Genomic DNA, 22,449 nt, shown 5'->3' with positions numbered 1-22,449 from the left:
TGCTTCCCAGGCACAGAGAAGGTGCTAGCAGGGAATTCTCTGCCTGCCTTTCCCCAGTGCTCTGCAAGCTCTCCAGAACAACATAGAATCTGGGGCTCTGTGCTTTCTTTTGTTCTGAACAAGTGTTAGTGTTTTCTGCACAAAGGCAATTCTGCGAAGCAATGTGAACACTTCTGCTTCCCAGGCACAGAGAAGGTGCTAGCAGGGAATTCTCTGCCTGCCTTTCCCCAGTGCTCTGCAAGCTCTCCAGGACAACATAAAATCTGAGGCTCTGTGCTTTCTTTTGTTCTGAACAAGTGTTAGTGTTTTCTGCACAAAGGCAATTCTGCGAAGCAATGTGAACACTTCTGCTTCCCAGGCACAGAGAAGGTGCTAGCAGGGAATTCTCTGCCTGCCTTTCCCCAGTGCTCTGCAAGCTCTCCAGAACAACAGCAAATCTGGGGCTCTGTGCTTTCTTTTGTTCTGAACAAGTGTTAGTGTTTTCTGCACAAAAGCGATTCTGTGAAGTAATGTGAACACTTCTGCTTCCCAGGCACAGAGAAGGTGGTAGCAGGGAATTCTCTGCCTGCCTTTCCCCAGTGCTCTGCAAGCTCTCCAGAACAACAGCAAATCTGGGGCTCTGTGCTTTCTTTTGTTCTGAACAAGTGTTATTGTTTTCTGCAGAAAAGCGATTATGCGAAGCAATGTGAACACTTCTGCTTCCCAGGCACAGAGAAGGTGCTAGCAGGGAATTCTCTGCCTGCCTTTCCCCAGTGCTCTGCAAGCTCTCCAGGACAACATAAAATCTGAGGCTCTGTGCTTTCTTTTGTTCTGAACAAGTGTTAGTGTTTTCTGCACAAAGGCAATTCTGCGAAGCAATGTGAACACTTCTGCTTCCCAGGCACAGAGAAGGTGCTAGCAGGGAATTCTCTGCCTGCCTTTCCCCAGTGCTCTGCAAGCTCTCCAGGACAACAGCAAATCTGGGGCTCTGTGCTTTCTTTCGTTCTGAACAAGTGTTACTGTTTTCTGCACAAAAGCGATTCTGCGAAGCAACGTAAACACTTCTGCTTCCCAGGCACAGAGAAGGTGCTAGCAGGGAATTCTCTGCCTGCCTTTCCCCAGTGCTCTGCAAGCTCTCCAGAACAACAGCAAATCTGGGGCTCTGTGCTTTCTTTTGTTCTGAACAAGTGTTAGTGTTTTCTGCACAAAGGCGATTCTGCGAAGCAATGTGAACACTTCTGCTTCCCAGGCACAGAGAAGGTGCTAGCAGGGAATTCTCTGCCTGCCTTTCCCCAGTGCTCTGCAAGCTCTCCAGAACAACAGCAAATCTGGGGCTCTGTGCTTTCTTTCCTTCCGAACAAGTGTTAGTGTTTTCTGCATAAAGGCGATTCTGCGAACTAATGTGAACACTTCTGCTTCCCAGGCACAGAGAAGGTGCTAGCAGGGAATTCTCTGCCTGCCTTTCCCCAGTGCTCTGCAAGCTCTCCAGAACAACAGCAAATCTGGGGCTCTGTGCTTTCTTTTGTTCTGAACAAGTGTTAGTGTTTTCTGCACAAAAGCGATTCTGCGAAGCAATGTGAACACTTCTGCTTCCCAGGCACAGAGAAGGTGCTAGCAGGGAATTCTCTGCCTGCCTTTCCCCAGTGCTCTGCAAGCTCTCCAGAACAACAGCAAATCTGGGGCTCTGTGCTTTCTTTTGTTCTGAACAAGTGTTAGTGTTTTCTGCAGAAAAGCGATTCTGCGAAGCAATGTGAACACTTCTGCTTCCCAGGCACAGAGAAGGTGCTAGCAGGGAATTCTCTGCCTGCCTTTCCCCAGTGCTCTGCAAGCTCTCCAGGACAACAGCAAATCTGGGGCTCTGTGCTTTCTTTTGTTCTGAACAAGTGTTAGTGTTTTCTGCACAAAGGCGATTCTGCGAAGCAACGTAAACACTCCTGCTTCACAGGCACAGAGAAGGTGCTAGCAGGGAATTCTCTGCCTGCCTTTCCCCAGTGCTCTGCAAGCTCTCCAGAACAACAGCAAATCTGGGGCTCTGTGCTTTCTTTTGTTCTGAACAAGTGTTAGTGTTTTCTGCAGAAAAGCGATTCTGCGAAGCAATGTGAACACTTCTGCTTCCCAGGCACAGAGAAGGTGCTAGCAGGGAATTCTCTGCCTGCCTTTCCCCAGTGCTCTGCAAGCTCTCCAGGACAACATAAAATCTGAGGCTCTGTGCTTTCTTTTGTTCTGAACAAGTGTTAGTGTTTTCTGCACAAAGGCAATTCTGCGAAGCAATGTGAACACTTCTGCTTCCCAGGCACAGAGAAGGTGCTAGCAGGGAATTCTCTGCCTGCCTTTCCCCACTGCTCTGCAAGCTCTCCAGAACAACAGCAAATCTGGGGCTCTGTGCTTTCTTTTGTTCTGAACAAGTGTTATTGTTTTCTGCACAAAAGCGATTCTGCGAAGCAATGTGAACACTTCTGCTTCCCAGGCACAGAGAAGGTGCTAGCAGGGAATTCTCTGCCTGCCTTTCCCCAGTGCTCTGCAAGCTCTCCAGAACAACAGCAAATCTGGGGCTCTGTGCTTTCTTTTGTTCTGAACAAGTGTTAGTGTTTTCTGCACAAAGGCGATTCTGCGAAGCAATGTGAACACTTCTGCTTCCCAGTCACAGAGAAGGTGCTAGCAGGGAATTCTCTGCCTGCCTTTCCCCAGTGCTCTGCAAGCTCTCCAGAACAACAGCAAATCTGGGGCTCTGTGCTTTCTTTTGTTCTGAACAAGTGTTAGTGTTTTCTGCAGAAAGGCGATTCTGCGAAGCAGTGTGAACACTTCTGCTTCCCAGGCACAGAGAAGCTGCTAACAGGGAATTCTCTGCCTGCCTTTCCCCAGTGCTCTGCAAGCTCTCCAGGACAACATAGAATCTGGGGCTCTGTGCTTTCTTTTGTTCTGAACAAGTGTTAGTGTTTTCTGCAGAAAAGCGATTCTGCAAAGCAATGTGAACACTTCTGCTTCCCAGGCACAGAGAAGCTGCTAGCAGGGAATTCTCTGCCTGCCTTTCCCCAGTGCTCTGCAAGCTCTCCAGGACAACAGCAAATCTGGGGCTCTGTGCTTTCTTTCGTTCTGAACAAGTGTTAGTGTTTTCTGCACAAAAGCGATTCTGCGAAGCAATGTGAACACTTCTGCTTCCCAGGCACAGAGAAGGTGCTAGCAGGGCATTCTCTGCCTGCCTTTCCCCAGTGCTCTGCAAGCTCTCCAGGACAACATAGAATCTGGGGCTCTGTGCTTTCTTTTGTTCTGAACAAGTGTTAGTGTTTTCTGCACAAAGGCGATTCTGCGAAGCAATGTGAACGCTTCTGCTTCCCAGGCACAGAGAAGGTGCTAGCAGGGAATTCTCTGCCTGCCTTTCCCCAGTGCTCTGCAAGCTCTCCAGAACAACAGCAAATCTGGGGCTCTGTGCTTTCTTTTGTTCTGAACAAGTGTTAGTGTTTTCTGCACAAAGGCGATTCTGCGAACTAATGTGAACACTTCTGCTTCCCAGGCACAGAGAAGGTGCTAGCAGGGAATTCTCTGCCTGCCTTTCCCCAGTGCTCTGCAAGCTCTCCAGGACAACATAAAATCTGAGGCTCTGTGCTTTCTTTTGTTCTGAACAAGTGTTAGTGTTTTCTGCACAAAGGCAATTCTGCGAAGCAATGTGAACACTTCTGCTTCCCAGGCACAGAGAAGGTGCTAGCAGGGAATTCTCTGCCTGCCTTTCCCCAGTGCTCTGCAAGCTCTCCAGAACAACAGCAAATCTGGGGCTCTGTGCTTTCTTTTGTTCTGAACAAGTGTTAGTGTTTTCTGCAGAAAAGCGATTCTGCGAAGCAATGTGAACACTTCTGCTTCCCAGTCACAGAGAAGGTGCTAGCAGGGAATTCCCTGCCTGCCTTTCCCCAGTGCTCTGCAAGCTCTCCAGGACAACATAGAATCTGGGGCTCTGTGCTTTCTTTTGTTCTGAACAAGTGTTAGTGTTTTCTGCACAAAGGCGATTCTGCGAACTAATGTGAACACTTCTGCTTCCCAGGCACAGAGAAGGTGCTAGCAGGGAATTCTCTGCCTGCCTTTCCCCAGTGTTCTGCAAGCTCTCCAGAACAACAGCAAATCTGGGGCTCTGTGCTTTCTTTCCTTCCGAACAAGTGTTAGTGTTTTCTGCATAAAGGCGATTCTGCGAACTAATGTGAACACTTCTGCTTCCCAGGCACAGAGAAGGTGCTAGCAGGGAATTCTCTGCCTGCCTTTCCCCAGTGCTCTGCAAGCTCTCCAGAACAACATAGAATCTGGGGCTCTGTGCTTTCTTTTGTTCTGAACAAGTGTTAGTGTTTTCTGCACAAAGGCGATTCTGCGAAGCAATGTGAACACTTCTGCTTCCCAGGCACAGAGAAGGTGCTAGCAGGGAATTCTCTGCCTGCCTTTCCCCAGTGCTCTGCAAGCTCTCCAGGACAACAGCAAATCTGGGGCTCTGTGCTTTCTTTCGTTCTGAACAAGTGTTAGTGTTTTCTGCACAAAAGCGATTCTGCGAAGTAATGTGAACACTTCTGCTTCCCAGGCACAGAGAAGGTGCTAGCAGGGAATTCCCTGCCTGCCTTTCCCCAGTGCTCTGCAAGCTCTCCAGAACAACAGCAAATCTGGGGCTCTGTGCTTTCTTTTGTTCTGAACAAGTGTTAGTGTTTTCTGCACAAAGGCGATTCTGCGAAGCAATGTGAACGCTTCTGCTTCCCAGGCACAGAGAAGGTGCTAGCAGGGAATTCTCTGCCTGCCTTTCCCCAGTGCTCTGCAAGCTCTCCAGGACAACATAAAATCTGGGGCTCTGTGCTTTCTTTTGTTCTGAACAAGTGTTAGTGTTTTCTGCACAAAGGCGATTCTGCGAACTAATGTGAACACTTCTGCTTCCCAGGCACAGAGAAGGTGCTAGCAGGGAATTCTCTGCCTGCCTTTCCCCAGTGCTCTGCAAGCTCTCCAGGACAACAGCAAATCTGGGGCTCTGTGCTTTCTTTTGTTCTGAACAAGTGTTAGTGTTTTCTGCACAAAGGCGATTCTGCGAAGCAACGTAAACACTTCTGCTTCCCAGGCACAGAGAAGGTGCTAGCAGGGAATTCTCTGCCTGCCTTTCCCCAGTGCTCTGCAAGTTCTCCAGAACAACAGCAAATCTGGGGCTCTGTGCTTTCTTTTGTTCTGAACAAGTGTTAGTGTTTTCTGCACAAAAGCGATTCTGCGAAGCAATGTGAACACTTCTGCTTCCCAGGCACAGAGAAGGTGCTAGCAGGGAATTCCCTGCCTGCCTTTCCCCAGTGCTCTGCAAGCTCTCCAGGACAACATAGAATCTGGGGCTCTGTGCTTTCTTTTGTTCTGAACAAGTGTTAGTGTTTTCTGCACAAAGGCGATTCTGCGAAGCAATGTGAACACTTCTGCTTCCCAGGCACAGAGAAGGTGGTAGCAGGGAATTCTCTGCCTGCCTTTCCCCAGTGTTCTGCAAGCTCTCCAGAACAACAGCAAATCTGGGGCTCTGTGCTTTCTTTTGTTCTGAACAAGTGTTAGTGTTTTCTGCACAAAGGCAATTCTGCGAAGCAATGTGAACACTTCTGCTTCCCAGGCACAGAGAAGGTGCTAGCAGGGAATTCTCTGCCTGCCTTTCCCCAGTGCTCTGCAAGCTCTCCAGAACAACAGCAAATCTGGGGCTCTGTGCTTTCTTTTGTTCTGAACAAGTGTTAGTGTTTTCTGCACAAAAGCGATTCTGCGAAGTAATGTGAACACTTCTGCTTCCCAGGCACAGAGAAGGTGGTAGCAGGGAATTCTCTGCCTGCCTTTCCCCAGTGCTCTGCAAGCTCTCCAGAACAACAGCAAATCTGGGGCTCTGTGCTTTCTTTTGTTCTGAACAAGTGTTATTGTTTTCTGCAGAAAAGCGATTCTGCGAAGCAATGTGAACACTTCTGCTTCCCAGGCACAGAGAAGGTGCTAGCAGGGAATTCTCTGCCTGCCTTTCCCCAGTGCTCTGCAAGCTCTCCAGGACAACATAAAATCTGAGGCTCTGTGCTTTCTTTTGTTCTGAACAAGTGTTAGTGTTTTCTGCACAAAGGCAATTCTGCGAAGCAATGTGAACACTTCTGCTTCCCAGGCACAGAGAAGGTGCTAGCAGGGAATTCTCTGCCTGCCTTTCCCCAGTGCTCTGCAAGCTCTCCAGGACAACAGCAAATCTGGGGCTCTGTGCTTTCTTTCGTTCTGAACAAGTGTTACTGTTTTCTGCACAAAAGCGATTCTGCGAAGCAACGTAATCACTTCTGCTTCCCAGGCACAGAGAAGGTGCTAGCAGGGAATTCTCTGCCTGCCTTTCCCCAGTGCTCTGCAAGCTCTCCAGAACAACAGCAAATCTGGGGCTCTGTGCTTTCTTTTGTTCTGAACAAGTGTTAGTGTTTTCTGCACAAAGGCGATTCTGCGAAGCAATGTGAACACTTCTGCTTCCCAGGCACAGAGAAGGTGCTAGCAGGGAATTCTCTGCCTGCCTTTCCCCAGTGCTCTGCAAGCTCTCCAGAACAACAGCAAATCTGGGGCTCTGTGCTTTCTTTCCTTCCGAACAAGTGTTAGTGTTTTCTGCATAAAGGCGATTCTGCGAACTAATGTGAACACTTCTGCTTCCCAGGCACAGAGAAGGTGCTAGCAGGGAATTCTCTGCCTGCCTTTCCCCAGTGCTCTGCAAGCTCTCCAGAACAACAGCAAATCTGGGGCTCTGTGCTTTCTTTTGTTCTGAACAAGTGTTAGTGTTTTCTGCACAAAAGCGATTCTGCGAAGCAATGTGAACACTTCTGCTTCCCAGGCACAGAGAAGGTGCTAGCAGGGAATTCTCTGCCTGCCTTTCCCCAGTGCTCTGCAAGCTCTCCAGAACAACAGCAAATCTGGGGCTCTGTGCTTTCTTTTGTTCTGAACAAGTGTTAGTGTTTTCTGCAGAAAAGCGATTCTGCGAAGCAATGTGAACACTTCTGCTTCCCAGGCACAGAGAAGGTGCTAGCAGGGAATTCTCTGCCTGCCTTTCCCCAGTGCTCTGCAAGCTCTCCAGGACAACAGCAAATCTGGGGCTCTGTGCTTTCTTTTGTTCTGAACAAGTGTTAGTGTTTTCTGCACAAAGGCGATTCTGCGAAGCAACGTAAACACTCCTGCTTCCCAGGCACAGAGAAGGTGCTAGCAGGGAATTCTCTGCCTGCCTTTCCCCAGTGCTCTGCAAGCTCTCCAGAACAACAGCAAATCTGGGGCTCTGTGCTTTCTTTTGTTCTGAACAAGTGTTATTGTTTTCTGCAGAAAAGCGATTCTGCGAAGCAATGTGAACACTTCTGCTTCCCAGGCACAGAGAAGGTGCTAGCAGGGAATTCTCTGCCTGCCTTTCCCCAGTGCTCTGCAAGCTCTCCAGGACAACATAAAATCTGAGGCTCTGTGCTTTCTTTTGTTCTGAACAAGTGTTAGTGTTTTCTGCACAAAGGCAATTCTGCGAAGCAATGTGAACACTTCTGCTTCCCAGGCACAGAGAAGGTGCTAGCAGGGAATTCTCTGCCTGCCTTTCCCCAGTGCTCTGCAAGCTCTCCAGAACAACAGCAAATCTGGGGCTCTGTGCTTTCTTTTGTTCTGAACAAGTGTTAGTGTTTTCTGCACAAAAGCGATTCTGCGAAATAATGTGAACACTTCTGCTTCCCAGGCACAGAGAAGGTGCTAGCAGGGAATTCTCTGCCTGCCTTTCCCCAGTGCTCTGCAAGCTCTCCAGAACAACAGCAAATCTGGGGCTCTGTGCTTTCTTTTGTTCTGAACAAGTGTTAGTGTTTTCTGCACAAAGGCGATTCTGCGAAGCAATGTGAACACTTCTGCTTCCCAGTCACAGAGAAGGTGCTAGCAGGGAATTCTCTGCCTGCCTTTCCCCAGTGCTCTGCAAGCTCTCCAGAACAACAGCAAATCTGGGGCTCTGTGCTTTCTTTTGTTCTGAACAAGTGTTAGTGTTTTCTGCAGAAAGGCGATTCTGCGAAGCAATGTGAACACTTCTGCTTCCCAGGCACAGAGAAGCTGCTAACAGGGAATTCTCTGCCTGCCTTTCCCCAGTGCTCTGCAAGCTCTCCAGGACAACATAGAATCTGGGGCTCTGTGCTTTCTTTTGTTCTGAACAAGTGTTAGTGTTTTCTGCAGAAAAGCGATTCTGCAAAGCAATGTGAACACTTCTGCTTCCCAGGCACAGAGAAGCTGCTAGCAGGGAATTCTCTGCCTGCCTTTCCCCAGTGCTCTGCAAGCTCTCCAGGACAACATAGAATCTGGGGCTCTGTGCTTTCTTTCGTTCTGAACAAGTGTTAGTGTTTTCTGCACAAAAGCGATTCTGCGAAGCAATGTGAACACTTCTGCTTCCCAGGCACAGAGAAGGTGCTAGCAGGGCATTCTCTGCCTGCCTTTCCCCAGTGCTCTGCAAGCTCTCCAGGACAACATAGAATCTGGGGCTCTGTGCTTTCTTTTGTTCTGAACAAGTGTTAGTGTTTTCTGCACAAAGGCGATTCTGCGAAGCAATGTGAACGCTTCTGCTTCCCAGGCACAGAGAAGGTGCTAGCAGGGAATTCTCTGCCTGCCTTTCCCCAGTGCTCTGCAAGCTCTCCAGAACAACAGCAAATCTGGGGCTCTGTGCTTTCTTTTGTTCTGAACAAGTGTTAGTGTTTTCTGCACAAAGGCGATTCTGCGAACTAATGTGAACACTTCTGCTTCCCAGGCACAGAGAAGGTGCTAGCAGGGAATTCTCTGCCTGCCTTTCCCCAGTGCTCTGCAAGCTCTCCAGGACAACATAAAATCTGAGGCTCTGTGCTTTCTTTTGTTCTGAACAAGTGTTAGTGTTTTCTGCACAAAGGCAATTCTGCGAAGCAATGTGAACACTTCTGCTTCCCAGGCACAGAGAAGGTGCTAGCAGGGAATTCTCTGCCTGCCTTTCCCCAGTGCTCTGCAAGCTCTCCAGAACAACAGCAAATCTGGGGCTCTGTGCTTTCTTTTGTTCTGAACAAGTGTTAGTGTTTTCTGCAGAAAAGCGATTCTGCGAAGCAATGTGAACACTTCTGCTTCCCAGTCACAGAGAAGGTGCTAGCAGGGAATTCCCTGCCTGCCTTTCCCCAGTGCTCTGCAAGCTCTCCAGGACAACATAGAATCTGGGGCTCTGTGCTTTCTTTTGTTCTGAACAAGTGTTAGTGTTTTCTGCACAAAGGCGATTCTGCGAAGCAATGTGAACACTTCTGCTTCCCAGGCACAGAGAAGGTGCTAGCAGGGAATTCTCTGCCTGCCTTTCCCCAGTGTTCTGCAAGCTCTCCAGAACAACAGCAAATCTGGGGCTCTGTGCTTTCTTTCCTTCCGAACAAGTGTTAGTGTTTTCTGCATAAAGGCGATTCTGCGAACTAATGTGAACACTTCTGCTTCCCAGGCACAGAGAAGGTGCTAGCAGGGAATTCTCTGCCTGCCTTTCCCCAGTGCTCTGCAAGCTCTCCAGAACAACATAGAATCTGGGGCTCTGTGCTTTCTTTTGTTCTGAACAAGTGTTAGTGTTTTCTGCACAAAGGCGATTCTGCGAAGCAATGTGAACACTTCTGCTTCCCAGGCACAGAGAAGGTGCTAGCAGGGAATTCTCTGCCTGCCTTTCCCCAGTGCTCTGCAAGCTCTCCAGGACAACAGCAAATCTGGGGCTCTGTGCTTTCTTTCGTTCTGAACAAGTGTTACTGTTTTCTGCACAAAGGCGATTCTGCGAAGTAATGTGAACACTTCTGCTTCCCAGGCACAGAGAAGGTGCTAGCAGGGAATTCCCTGCCTGCCTTTCCCCAGTGCTCTGCAAGCTCTCCAGAACAACAGCAAATCTGGGGCTCTGTGCTTTCTTTTGTTCTGAACAAGTGTTAGTGTTTTCTGCACAAAGGCGATTCTGCGAAGCAATGTGAACGCTTCTGCTTCCCAGGCACAGAGAAGGTGCTAGCAGGGAATTCTCTGCCTGCCTTTCCCCAGTGCTCTGCAAGCTCTCCAGGACAACATAAAATCTGGGGCTCTGTGCTTTCTTTTGTTCTGAACAAGTGTTAGTGTTTTCTGCACAAAGGCGATTCTGCGAACTAATGTGAACACTTCTGCTTCCCAGGCACAGAGAAGGTGCTAGCAGGGAATTCTCTGCCTGCCTTTCCCCAGTGCTCTGCAAGCTCTCCAGAACAACAGCAAATCTGGGGCTCTGTGCTTTCTTTCGTTCTGAACAAGTGTTAGTGTTTTCTGCACAAAAGCGATTCTGCGAAGCAATGTGAACACTTCTGCTTCCCAGACACAGAGAAGGTGCTAGCAGGGAATTCTCTGCCTGCCTTTCCCCAGTGCTCTGCAAGCTCTCCAGGACAACATAGAATCTGGGGCTCTGTGCTTTCTTTTGTTCTGAACAAGTGTTAGTGTTTTCTGCACAAAGGCGATTCTGCGAAGCAACGTAAACACTTCTGCTTCCCAGGCACAGAGAAGGTGCTAGCAGGGAATTCTCTGCCTGCCTTTCCCCAGTGCTCTGCAAGTTCTCCAGAACAACAGCAAATCTGGGGCTCTGTGCTTTCTTTTGTTCTGAACAAGTGTTAGTGTTTTCTGCACAAAAGCGATTCTGCGAAGCAATGTGAACACTTCTGCTTCCCAGGCACAGAGAAGGTGCTAGCAGGGAATTCTCTGCCTGCCTTTCCCCAGTGCTCTGCAAGCTCTCCAGGACAACAGCAAATCTGGGGCTCTGTGCTTTCTTTCGTTCTGAACAAGTGTTACTGTTTTCTGCACAAAAGCGATTCTGCGAAGCAACGTAAACACTTCTGCTTCCCAGGCACAGAGAAGGTGCTAGCAGGGAATTCTCTGCCTGCCTTTCCCCAGTGCTCTGCAAGCTCTCCAGAACAACAGCAAATCTGGGGCTCTGTGCTTTCTTTTGTTCTGAACAAGTGTTAGTGTTTTCTGCACAAAGGCGATTCTGCGAAGCAATGTGAACACTTCTGCTTCCCAGGCACAGAGAAGGTGCTAGCAGGGAATTCTCTGCCTGCCTTTCCCCAGTGCTCTGCAAGCTCTCCAGAACAACAGCAAATCTGGGGCTCTGTGCTTTCTTTCCTTCCGAACAAGTGTTAGTGTTTTCTGCATAAAGGCGATTCTGCGAACTAATGTGAACACTTCTGCTTCCCAGGCACAGAGAAGGTGCTAGCAGGGAATTCTCTGCCTGCCTTTCCCCAGTGCTCTGCAAGCTCTCCAGAACAACAGCAAATCTGGGGCTCTGTGCTTTCTTTTGTTCTGAACAAGTGTTAGTGTTTTCTGCACAAAGGCGATTCTGCGAAGCAACGTAAACACTCCTGCTTCCCAGGCACAGAGAAGGTGCTAGCAGGGAATTCTCTGCCTGCCTTTCCCCAGTGCTCTGCAAGCTCTCCAGAACAACAGCAAATCTGGGGCTCTGTGCTTTCTTTTGTTCTGAACAAGTGTTATTGTTTTCTGCAGAAAAGCGATTCTGCGAAGCAATGTGAACACTTCTGCTTCCCAGGCACAGAGAAGGTGCTAGCAGGGAATTCTCTGCCTGCCTTTCCCCAGTGCTCTGCAAGCTCTCCAGGACAACATAAAATCTGAGGCTCTGTGCTTTCTTTTGTTCTGAACAAGTGTTAGTGTTTTCTGCACAAAGGCAATTCTGCGAAGCAATGTGAACACTTCTGCTTCCCAGGCACAGAGAAGGTGCTAGCAGGGAATTCTCTGCCTGCCTTTCCCCAGTGCTCTGCAAGCTCTCCAGAACAACAGCAAATCTGGGGCTCTGTGCTTTCTTTTGTTCTGAACAAGTGTTAGTGTTTTCTGCACAAAAGCGATTCTGCGAAATAATGTGAACACTTCTGCTTCCCAGGCACAGAGAAGGTGCTAGCAGGGAATTCTCTGCCTGCCTTTCCCCAGTGCTCTGCAAGCTCTCCAGAACAACAGCAAATCTGGGGCTCTGTGCTTTCTTTTGTTCTGAACAAGTGTTAGTGTTTTCTGCACAAAGGCGATTCTGCGAAGCAATGTGAACACTTCTGCTTCCCAGTCACAGAGAAGGTGCTAGCAGGGAATTCTCTGCCTGCCTTTCCCCAGTGCTCTGCAAGCTCTCCAGAACAACAGCAAATCTGGGGCTCTGTGCTTTCTTTTGTTCTGAACAAGTGTTAGTGTTTTCTGCAGAAAGGCGATTCTGCGAAGCAATGTGAACACTTCTGCTTCCCAGGCACAGAGAAGCTGCTAACAGGGAATTCTCTGCCTGCCTTTCCCCAGTGCTCTGCAAGCTCTCCAGGACAACATAGAATCTGGGGCTCTGTGCTTTCTTTTGTTCTGAACAAGTGTTAGTGTTTTCTGCAGAAAAGCGATTCTGCAAAGCAATGTGAACACTTCTGCTTCCCAGGCACAGAGAAGCTGCTAGCAGGGAATTCTCTGCCTGCCTTTCCCCAGTGCTCTGCAAGCTCTCCAGGACAACAGCAAATCTGGGGCTCTGTGCTTTCTTTCGTTCTGAACAAGTGTTAGTGTTTTCTGCACAAAAGCGATTCTGCGAAGCAATGTGAACACTTCTGCTTCCCAGGCACAGAGAAGGTGCTAGCAGGGCATTCTCTGCCTGCCTTTCCCCAGTGCTCTGCAAGCTCTCCAGGACAACATAGAATCTGGGGCTCTGTGCTTTCTTTTGTTCTGAACAAGTGTTAGTGTTTTCTGCACAAAGGCGATTCTGCGAAGCAATGTGAACGCTTCTGCTTCCCAGGCACAGAGAAGGTGCTAGCAGGGAATTCTCTGCCTGCCTTTCCCCAGTGCTCTGCAAGCTCTCCAGAACAACAGCAAATCTGGGGCTCTGTGCTTTCTTTTGTTCTGAACAAGTGTTAGTGTTTTCTGCACAAAGGCGATTCTGCGAAGCAATGTGAACACTTCTGCTTCCCAGGCACAGAGAAGGTGCTAGCAGGGAATTCTCTGCCTGCCTTTCCCCAGTGCTCTGCAAGCTCTCCAGGACAACATAAAATCTGAGGCTCTGTGCTTTCTTTTGTTCTGAACAAGTGTTAGTGTTTTCTGCACAAAGGCAATTCTGCGAAGCAATGTGAACACTTCTGCTTCCCAGGCACAGAGAAGGTGCTAGCAGGGAATTCTCTGCCTGCCTTTCCCCAGTGCTCTGCAAGCTCTCCAGGACAACAGCAAATCTGGGGCTCTGTGCTTTCTTTCGTTCTGAACAAGTGTTACTGTTTTCTGCACAAAAGCGATTCTGCGAAGCAACGTAAACACTTCTGCTTCCCAGGCACAGAGAAGGTGCTAGCAGGGAATTCTCTGCCTGCCTTTCCCCAGTGCTCTGCAAGCTCTCCAGAACAACAGCAAATCTGGGGCTCTGTGCTTTCTTTTGTTCTGAACAAGTGTTAGTGTTTTCTGCACAAAGGCGATTCTGCGAAGCAATGTGAACACTTCTGCTTCCCAGGCACAGAGAAGGTGCTAGCAGGGAATTCTCTGCCTGCCTTTCCCCAGTGCTCTGCAAGCTCTCCAGAACAACAGCAAATCTGGGGCTCTGTGCTTTCTTTCCTTCCGAACAAGTGTTAGTGTTTTCTGCATAAAGGCGATTCTGCGAACTAATGTGAACACTTCTGCTTCCCAGGCACAGAGAAGGTGCTAGCAGGGAATTCTCTGCCTGCCTTTCCCCAGTGCTCTGCAAGCTCTCCAGAACAACAGCAAATCTGGGGCTCTGTGCTTTCTTTTGTTCTGAACAAGTGTTAGTGTTTTCTGCACAAAAGCGATTCTGCGAAGCAATGTGAACACTTCTGCTTCCCAGGCACAGAGAAGGTGCTAGCAGGGAATTCTCTGCCTGCCTTTCCCCAGTGCTCTGCAAGCTCTCCAGAACAACAGCAAATCTGGGGCTCTGTGCTTTCTTTCGTTCTGAACAAGTGTTAGTGTTTTCTGCACAAAAGCGATTCTGCGAAGCAATGTGAACACTTCTGCTTCCCAGACACAGAGAAGGTGCTAGCAGGGAATTCTCTGCCTGCCTTTCCCCAGTGCTCTGCAAGCTCTCCAGGACAACATAGAATCTGGGGCTCTGTGCTTTCTTTTGTTCTGAACAAGTGTTAGTGTTTTCTGCACAAAGGCGATTCTGCGAAGCAACGTAAACACTTCTGCTTCCCAGGCACAGAGAAGGTGCTAGCAGGGAATTCTCTGCCTGCCTTTCCCCAGTGCTCTGCAAGTTCTCCAGAACAACAGCAAATCTGGGGCTCTGTGCTTTCTTTTGTTCTGAACAAGTGTTAGTGTTTTCTGCACAAAAGCGATTCTGCGAAGCAATGTGAACACTTCTGCTTCCCAGGCACAGAGAAGGTGCTAGCAGGGAATTCTCTGCCTGCCTTTCCCCAGTGCTCTGCAAGCTCTCCAGGACAACAGCAAATCTGGGGCTCTGTGCTTTCTTTCGTTCTGAACAAGTGTTACTGTTTTCTGCACAAAAGCGATTCTGCGAAGCAACGTAAACACTTCTGCTTCCCAGGCACAGAGAAGGTGCTAGCAGGGAATTCTCTGCCTGCCTTTCCCCAGTGCTCTGCAAGCTCTCCAGAACAACAGCAAATCTGGGGCTCTGTGCTTTCTTTTGTTCTGAACAAGTGTTAGTGTTTTCTGCACAAAGGCGATTCTGCGAAGCAATGTGAACACTTCTGCTTCCCAGGCACAGAGAAGGTGCTAGCAGGGAATTCTCTGCCTGCCTTTCCCCAGTGCTCTGCAAGCTCTCCAGAACAACAGCAAATCTGGGGCTCTGTGCTTTCTTTCCTTCCGAACAAGTGTTAGTGTTTTCTGCATAAAGGCGATTCTGCGAACTAATGTGAACACTTCTGCTTCCCAGGCACAGAGAAGGTGCTAGCAGGGAATTCTCTGCCTGCCTTTCCCCAGTGCTCTGCAAGCTCTCCAGAACAACAGCAAATCTGGGGCTCTGTGCTTTCTTTTGTTCTGAACAAGTGTTAGTGTTTTCTGCACAAAGGCGATTCTGCGAAGCAACGTAAACACTCCTGCTTCCCAGGCACAGAGAAGGTGCTAGCAGGGAATTCTCTGCCTGCCTTTCCCCAGTGCTCTGCAAGCTCTCCAGAACAACAGCAAATCTGGGGCTCTGTGCTTTCTTTTGTTCTGAACAAGTGTTATTGTTTTCTGCAGAAAAGCGATTCTGCGAAGCAATGTGAACACTTCTGCTTCCCAGGCACAGAGAAGGTGCTAGCAGGGAATTCTCTGCCTGCCTTTCCCCAGTGCTCTGCAAGCTCTCCAGGACAACATAAAATCTGAGGCTCTGTGCTTTCTTTTGTTCTGAACAAGTGTTAGTGTTTTCTGCACAAAGGCAATTCTGCGAAGCAATGTGAACACTTCTGCTTCCCAGGCACAGAGAAGGTGCTAGCAGGGAATTCTCTGCCTGCCTTTCCCCAGTGCTCTGCAAGCTCTCCAGAACAACAGCAAATCTGGGGCTCTGTGCTTTCTTTTGTTCTGAACAAGTGTTAGTGTTTTCTGCACAAAAGCGATTCTGCGAAATAATGTGAACACTTCTGCTTCCCAGGCACAGAGAAGGTGCTAGCAGGGAATTCTCTGCCTGCCTTTCCCCAGTGCTCTGCAAGCTCTCCAGAACAACAGCAAATCTGGGGCTCTGTGCTTTCTTTTGTTCTGAACAAGTGTTAGTGTTTTCTGCACAAAGGCGATTCTGCGAAGCAATGTGAACACTTCTGCTTCCCAGTCACAGAGAAGGTGCTAGCAGGGAATTCTCTGCCTGCCTTTCCCCAGTGCTCTGCAAGCTCTCCAGAACAACAGCAAATCTGGGGCTCTGTGCTTTCTTTTGTTCTGAACAAGTGTTAGTGTTTTCTGCAGAAAGGCGATTCTGCGAAGCAATGTGAACACTTCTGCTTCCCAGGCACAGAGAAGCTGCTAACAGGGAATTCTCTGCCTGCCTTTCCCCAGTGCTCTGCAAGCTCTCCAGGACAACATAGAATCTGGGGCTCTGTGCTTTCTTTTGTTCTGAACAAGTGTTAGTGTTTTCTGCAGAAAAGCGATTCTGCAAAGCAATGTGAACACTTCTGCTTCCCAGGCACAGAGAAGCTGCTAGCAGGGAATTCTCTGCCTGCCTTTCCCCAGTGCTCTGCAAGCTCTCCAGGACAACAGCAAATCTGGGGCTCTGTGCTTTCTTTCGTTCTGAACAAGTGTTAGTGTTTTCTGCACAAAAGCGATTCTGCGAAGCAATGTGAACACTTCTGCTTCCCAGGCACAGAGAAGGTGCTAGCAGGGCATTCTCTGCCTGCCTTTCCCCAGTGCTCTGCAAGCTCTCCAGGACAACATAGAATCTGGGGCTCTGTGCTTTCTTTTGTTCTGAACAAGTGTTAGTGTTTTCTGCACAAAGGCGATTCTGCGAAGCAATGTGAACGCTTCTGCTTCCCAGGCACAGAGAAGGTGCTAGCAGGGAATTCTCTGCCTGCCTTTCCCCAGTGCTCTGCAAGCTCTCCAGAACAACAGCAAATCTGGGGCTCTGTGCTTTCTTTTGTTCTGAACAAGTGTTAGTGTTTTCTGCACAAAGGCGATTCTGCGAAGCAATGTGAACACTTCTGCTTCCCAGGCACAGAGAAGGTGCTAGCAGGGAATTCTCTGCCTGCCTTTCCCCAGTGCTCTGCAAGCTCTCCAGGACAACATAAAATCTGAGGCTCTGTGCTTTCTTTTGTTCTGAACAAGTGTTAGTGTTTTCTGCACAAAGGCAATTCTGCGAAGCAATGTGAACACTTCTGCTTCCCAGGCACAGAGAAGGTGCTAGCAGGGAATTCTCTGCCTGCCTTTCCCCAGTGCTCTGCAAGCTCTCCAGGACAACAGCAAATCTGGGGCTCTGTGCTTTCTTTCGTTCTGAACAAGTGTTACTGTTTTCTGCACAAAAGCGATTCTGCGAAGCAACGTAAACACTTCTGCTTCCCAGGCACAGAGAAGGTGCTAGCAGGGAATTCTCTGCCTGCCTTTCCCCAGTGCTCTGCAAGCTCTCCAGAACAACAGCAAATCTGGGGCTCTGTGCTTTCTTTTGTTCTGAACAAGTGTTAGTGTTTTCTGCATAAAGGCGATTCTGCGAACTAATGTGAACACTTCTGCTTCCCAGGCACAGAGAAGGTGCTAGCAGGGAATTCTCTGCCTGCCTTTCCCCAGTGCTCTGCAAGCTCTCCAGAACAACAGCAAATCTGGGGCTCTGTGCTTTCTTTTGTTCTGAACAAGTGTTAGTGTTTTCTGCACAAAAGCGATTCTGCGAAGCAATGTGAACACTTCTGCTTCCCAGGCACAGAGAAGGTGCTAGCAGGGAATTCTCTGCCTGCCTTTCCCCAGTGCTCTGCAAGCTCTCCAGAACAACAGCAAATCTGGGGCTCTGTGCTTTCTTTTGTTCTGAACAAGTGTTAGTGTTTTCTGCAGAAAAGCGATTCTGCGAAGCAATGTGAACACTTCTGCTTCCCAGGCACAGAGAAGGTGCTAGCAGGGAATTCTCTGCCTGCCTTTCCCCAGTGCTCTGCAAGCTCTCCAGGACAACAGCAAATCTGGGGCTCTGTGCTTTCTTTTGTTCTGAACAAGTGTTAGTGTTTTCTGCACAAAGGCGATTCTGCGAAGCAACGTAAACACTCCTGCTTCCCAGGCACAGAGAAGGTGCTAGCAGGGAATTCTCTGCCTGCCTTTCCCCAGTGCTCTGCAAGCTCTCCAGAACAACAGCAAATCTGGGGCTCTGTGCTTTCTTTTGTTCTGAACAAGTGTTATTGTTTTCTGCAGAAAAGCGATTCTGCGAAGCAATGTGAACACTTCTGCTTCCCAGGCACAGAGAAGGTGCTAGCAGGGAATTCTCTGCCTGCCTTTCCCCAGTGCTCTGCAAGCTCTCCAGGACAACATAAAATCTGAGGCTCTGTGCTTTCTTTTGTTCTGAACAAGTGTTAGTGTTTTCTGCACAAAGGCAATTCTGCGAAGCAATGTGAACACTTCTGCTTCCCAGGCACAGAGAAGGTGCTAGCAGGGAATTCTCTGCCTGCCTTTCCCCAGTGCTCTGCAAGCTCTCCAGAACAACAGCAAATCTGGGGCTCTGTGCTTTCTTTTGTTCTGAACAAGTGTTAGTGTTTTCTGCACAAAAGCGATTCTGCGAAATAATGTGAACACTTCTGCTTCCCAGGCACAGAGAAGGTGCTAGCAGGGAATTCTCTGCCTGCCTTTCCCCAGTGCTCTGCAAGCTCTCCAGAACAACAGCAAATCTGGGGCTCTGTGCTTTCTTTTGTTCTGAACAAGTGTTAGTGTTTTCTGCACAAAGGCGATTCTGCGAAGCAATGTGAACACTTCTGCTTCCCAGTCACAGAGAAGGTGCTAGCAGGGAATTCTCTGCCTGCCTTTCCCCAGTGCTCTGCAAGCTCTCCAGAACAACAGCAAATCTGGGGCTCTGTGCTTTCTTTTGTTCTGAACAAGTGTTAGTGTTTTCTGCAGAAAGGCGATTCTGCGAAGCAATGTGAACACTTCTGCTTCCCAGGCACAGAGAAGCTGCTAACAGGGAATTCTCTGCCTGCCTTTCCCCAGTGCTCTGCAAGCTCTCCAGGACAACATAGAATCTGGGGCTCTGTGCTTTCTTTTGTTCTGAACAAGTGTTAGTGTTTTCTGCAGAAAAGCGATTCTGCAAAGCAATGTGAACACTTCTGCTTCCCAGGCACAGAGAAGCTGCTAGCAGGGAATTCTCTGCCTGCCTTTCCCCAGTGCTCTGCAAGCTCTCCAGGACAACATAGAATCTGGGGCTCTGTGCTTTCTTTCGTTCTGAACAAGTGTTAGTGTTTTCTGCACAAAAGCGATTCTGCGAAGCAATGTGAACACTTCTGCTTCCCAGGCACAGAGAAGGTGCTAGCAGGGCATTCTCTGCCTGCCTTTCCCCAGTGCTCTGCAAGCTCTCCAGGACAACATAGAATCTGGGGCTCTGTGCTTTCTTTTGTTCTGAACAAGTGTTAGTGTTTTCTGCACAAAGGCGATTCTGCGAAGCAATGTGAACGCTTCTGCTTCCCAGGCACAGAGAAGGTGCTAGCAGGGAATTCTCTGCCTGCCTTTCCCCAGTGCTCTGCAAGCTCTCCAGAACAACAGCAAATCTGGGGCTCTGTGCTTTCTTTTGTTCTGAACAAGTGTTAGTGTTTTCTGCACAAAGGCGATTCTGCGAACTAATGTGAACACTTCTGCTTCCCAGGCACAGAGAAGGTGCTAGCAGGGAATTCTCTGCCTGCCTTTCCCCAGTGCTCTGCAAGCTCTCCAGGACAACATAAAATCTGAGGCTCTGTGCTTTCTTTTGTTCTGAACAAGTGTTAGTGTTTTCTGCACAAAGGCAATTCTGCGAAGCAATGTGAACACTTCTGCTTCCCAGGCACAGAGAAGGTGCTAGCAGGGAATTCTCTGCCTGCCTTTCCCCAGTGCTCTGCAAGCTCTCCAGAACAACAGCAAATCTGGGGCTCTGTGCTTTCTTTTGTTCTGAACAAGTGTTAGTGTTTTCTGCAGAAAAGCGATTCTGCGAAGCAATGTGAACACTTCTGCTTCCCAGTCACAGAGAAGGTGCTAGCAGGGAATTCCCTGCCTGCCTTTCCCCAGTGCTCTGCAAGCTCTCCAGGACAACATAGAATCTGGGGCTCTGTGCTTTCTTTTGTTCTGAACAAGTGTTAGTGTTTTCTGCACAAAGGCGATTCTGCGAAGCAATGTGAACACTTCTGCTTCCCAGGCACAGAGAAGGTGCTAGCAGGGAATTCTCTGCCTGCCTTTCCCCAGTGTTCTGCAAGCTCTCCAGAACAACAGCAAATCTGGGGCTCTGTGCTTTCTTTCCTTCCGAACAAGTGTTAGTGTTTTCTGCATAAAGGCGATTCTGCGAACTAATGTGAACACTTCTGCTTCCCAGGCACAGAGAAGGTGCTAGCAGGGAATTCTCTGCCTGCCTTTCCCCAGTGCTCTGCAAGCTCTCCAGAACAACATAGAATCTGGGGCTCTGTGCTTTCTTTTGTTCTGAACAAGTGTTAGTGTTTTCTGCACAAAGGCGATTCTGCGAAGCAATGTGAACACTTCTGCTTCCCAGGCACAGAGAAGGTGCTAGCAGGGAATTCTCTGCCTGCCTTTCCCCAGTGCTCTGCAAGCTCTCCAGGACAACAGCAAATCTGGGGCTCTGTGCTTTCTTTCGTTCTGAACAAGTGTTACTGTTTTCTGCACAAAGGCGATTCTGCGAAGTAATGTGAACACTTCTGCTTCCCAGGCACAGAGAAGGTGCTAGCAGGGAATTCCCTGCCTGCCTTTCCCCAGTGCTCTGCAAGCTCTCCAGAACAACAGCAAATCTGGGGCTCTGTGCTTTCTTTTGTTCTGAACAAGTGTTAGTGTTTTCTGCACAAAGGCGATTCTGCGAAGCAATGTGAACGCTTCTGCTTCCCAGGCACAGAGAAGGTGCTAGCAGGGAATTCTCTGCCTGCCTTTCCCCAGTGCTCTGCAAGCTCTCCAGGACAACATAAAATCTGGGGCTCTGTGCTTTCTTTTGTTCTGAACAAGTGTTAGTGTTTTCTGCACAAAGGCGATTCTGCGAACTAATGTGAACACTTCTGCTTCCCAGGCACAGAGAAGGTGCTAGCAGGGAATTCTCTGCCTGCCTTTCCCCAGTGCTCTGCAAGCTCTCCAGAACAACAGCAAATCTGGGGCTCTGTGCTTTCTTTCGTTCTGAACAAGTGTTAGTGTTTTCTGCACAAAAGCGATTCTGCGAAGCAATGTGAACACTTCTGCTTCCCAGACACAGAGAAGGTGCTAGCAGGGAATTCTCTGCCTGCCTTTCCCCAGTGCTCTGCAAGCTCTCCAGGACAACATAGAATCTGGGGCTCTGTGCTTTCTTTTGTTCTGAACAAGTGTTAGTGTTTTCTGCACAAAGGCGATTCTGCGAAGCAACGTAAACACTTCTGCTTCCCAGGCACAGAGAAGGTGCTAGCAGGGAATTCTCTGCCTGCCTTTCCCCAGTGCTCTGCAAGTTCTCCAGAACAACAGCAAATCTGGGGCTCTGTGCTTTCTTTTGTTCTGAACAAGTGTTAGTGTTTTCTGCACAAAAGCGATTCTGCGAAGCAATGTGAACACTTCTGCTTCCCAGGCACAGAGAAGGTGCTAGCAGGGAATTCTCTGCCTGCCTTTCCCCAGTGCTCTGCAAGCTCTCCAGGACAACAGCAAATCTGGGGCTCTGTGCTTTCTTTCGTTCTGAACAAGTGTTACTGTTTTCTGCACAAAAGCGATTCTGCGAAGCAACGTAAACACTTCTGCTTCCCAGGCACAGAGAAGGTGCTAGCAGGGAATTCTCTGCCTGCCTTTCCCCAGTGCTCTGCAAGCTCTCCAGAACAACAGCAAATCTGGGGCTCTGTGCTTTCTTTTGTTCTGAACAAGTGTTAGTGTTTTCTGCACAAAGGCGATTCTGCGAAGCAATGTGAACACTTCTGCTTCCCAGGCACAGAGAAGGTGCTAGCAGGGAATTCTCTGCCTGCCTTTCCCCAGTGCTCTGCAAGCTCTCCAGAACAACAGCAAATCTGGGGCTCTGTGCTTTCTTTCCTTCCGAACAAGTGTTAGTGTTTTCTGCATAAAGGCGATTCTGCGAACTAATGTGAACACTTCTGCTTCCCAGGCACAGAGAAGGTGCTAGCAGGGAATTCTCTGCCTGCCTTTCCCCAGTGCTCTGCAAGCTCTCCAGAACAACAGCAAATCTGGGGCTCTGTGCTTTCTTTTGTTCTGAACAAGTGTTAGTGTTTTCTGCACAAAAGCGATTCTGCGAAGCAATGTGAACACTTCTGCTTCCCAGGCACAGAGAAGGTGCTAGCAGGGAATTCTCTGCCTGCCTTTCCCCAGTGCTCTGCAAGCTCTCCAGAACAACAGCAAATCTGGGGCTCTGTGCTTTCTTTTGTTCTGAACAAGTGTTAGTGTTTTCTGCAGAAAAGCGATTCTGCGAAGCAATGTGAACACTTCTGCTTCCCAGGCACAGAGAAGGTGCTAGCAGGGAATTCTCTGCCTGCCTTTCCCCAGTGCTCTGCAAGCTCTCCAGGACAACAGCAAATCTGGGGCTCTGTGCTTTCTTTTGTTCTGAACAAGTGTTAGTGTTTTCTGCACAAAGGCGATTCTGCGAAGCAACGTAAACACTCCTGCTTCCCAGGCACAGAGAAGGTGCTAGCAGGGAATTCTCTGCCTGCCTTTCCCCAGTGCTCTGCAAGCTCTCCAGAAGAACAGCAAATCTGGGGCTCTGTGCTTTCTTTTGTTCTGAACAAGTGTTATTGTTTTCTGCAGAAAAGCGATTCTGCGAAGCAATGTGAACACTTCTGCTTCCCAGGCACAGAGAAGGTGCTAGCAGGGAATTCTCTGCCTGCCTTTCCCCAGTGCTCTGCAAGCTCTCCAGGACAACATAAAATCTGAGGCTCTGTGCTTTCTTTTGTTCTGAACAAGTGTTAGTGTTTTCTGCACAAAGGCAATTCTGCGAAGCAATGTGAACACTTCTGC

This window comes from Strix aluco, unplaced genomic scaffold (assembly GCF_031877795.1).
Source record: "Strix aluco isolate bStrAlu1 unplaced genomic scaffold, bStrAlu1.hap1 HAP1_SCAFFOLD_60, whole genome shotgun sequence".
Taxonomy (NCBI): Eukaryota; Metazoa; Chordata; class Aves; order Strigiformes; family Strigidae; genus Strix; species Strix aluco.
Note: the sequence above shows the minus strand (reverse complement) of the source record.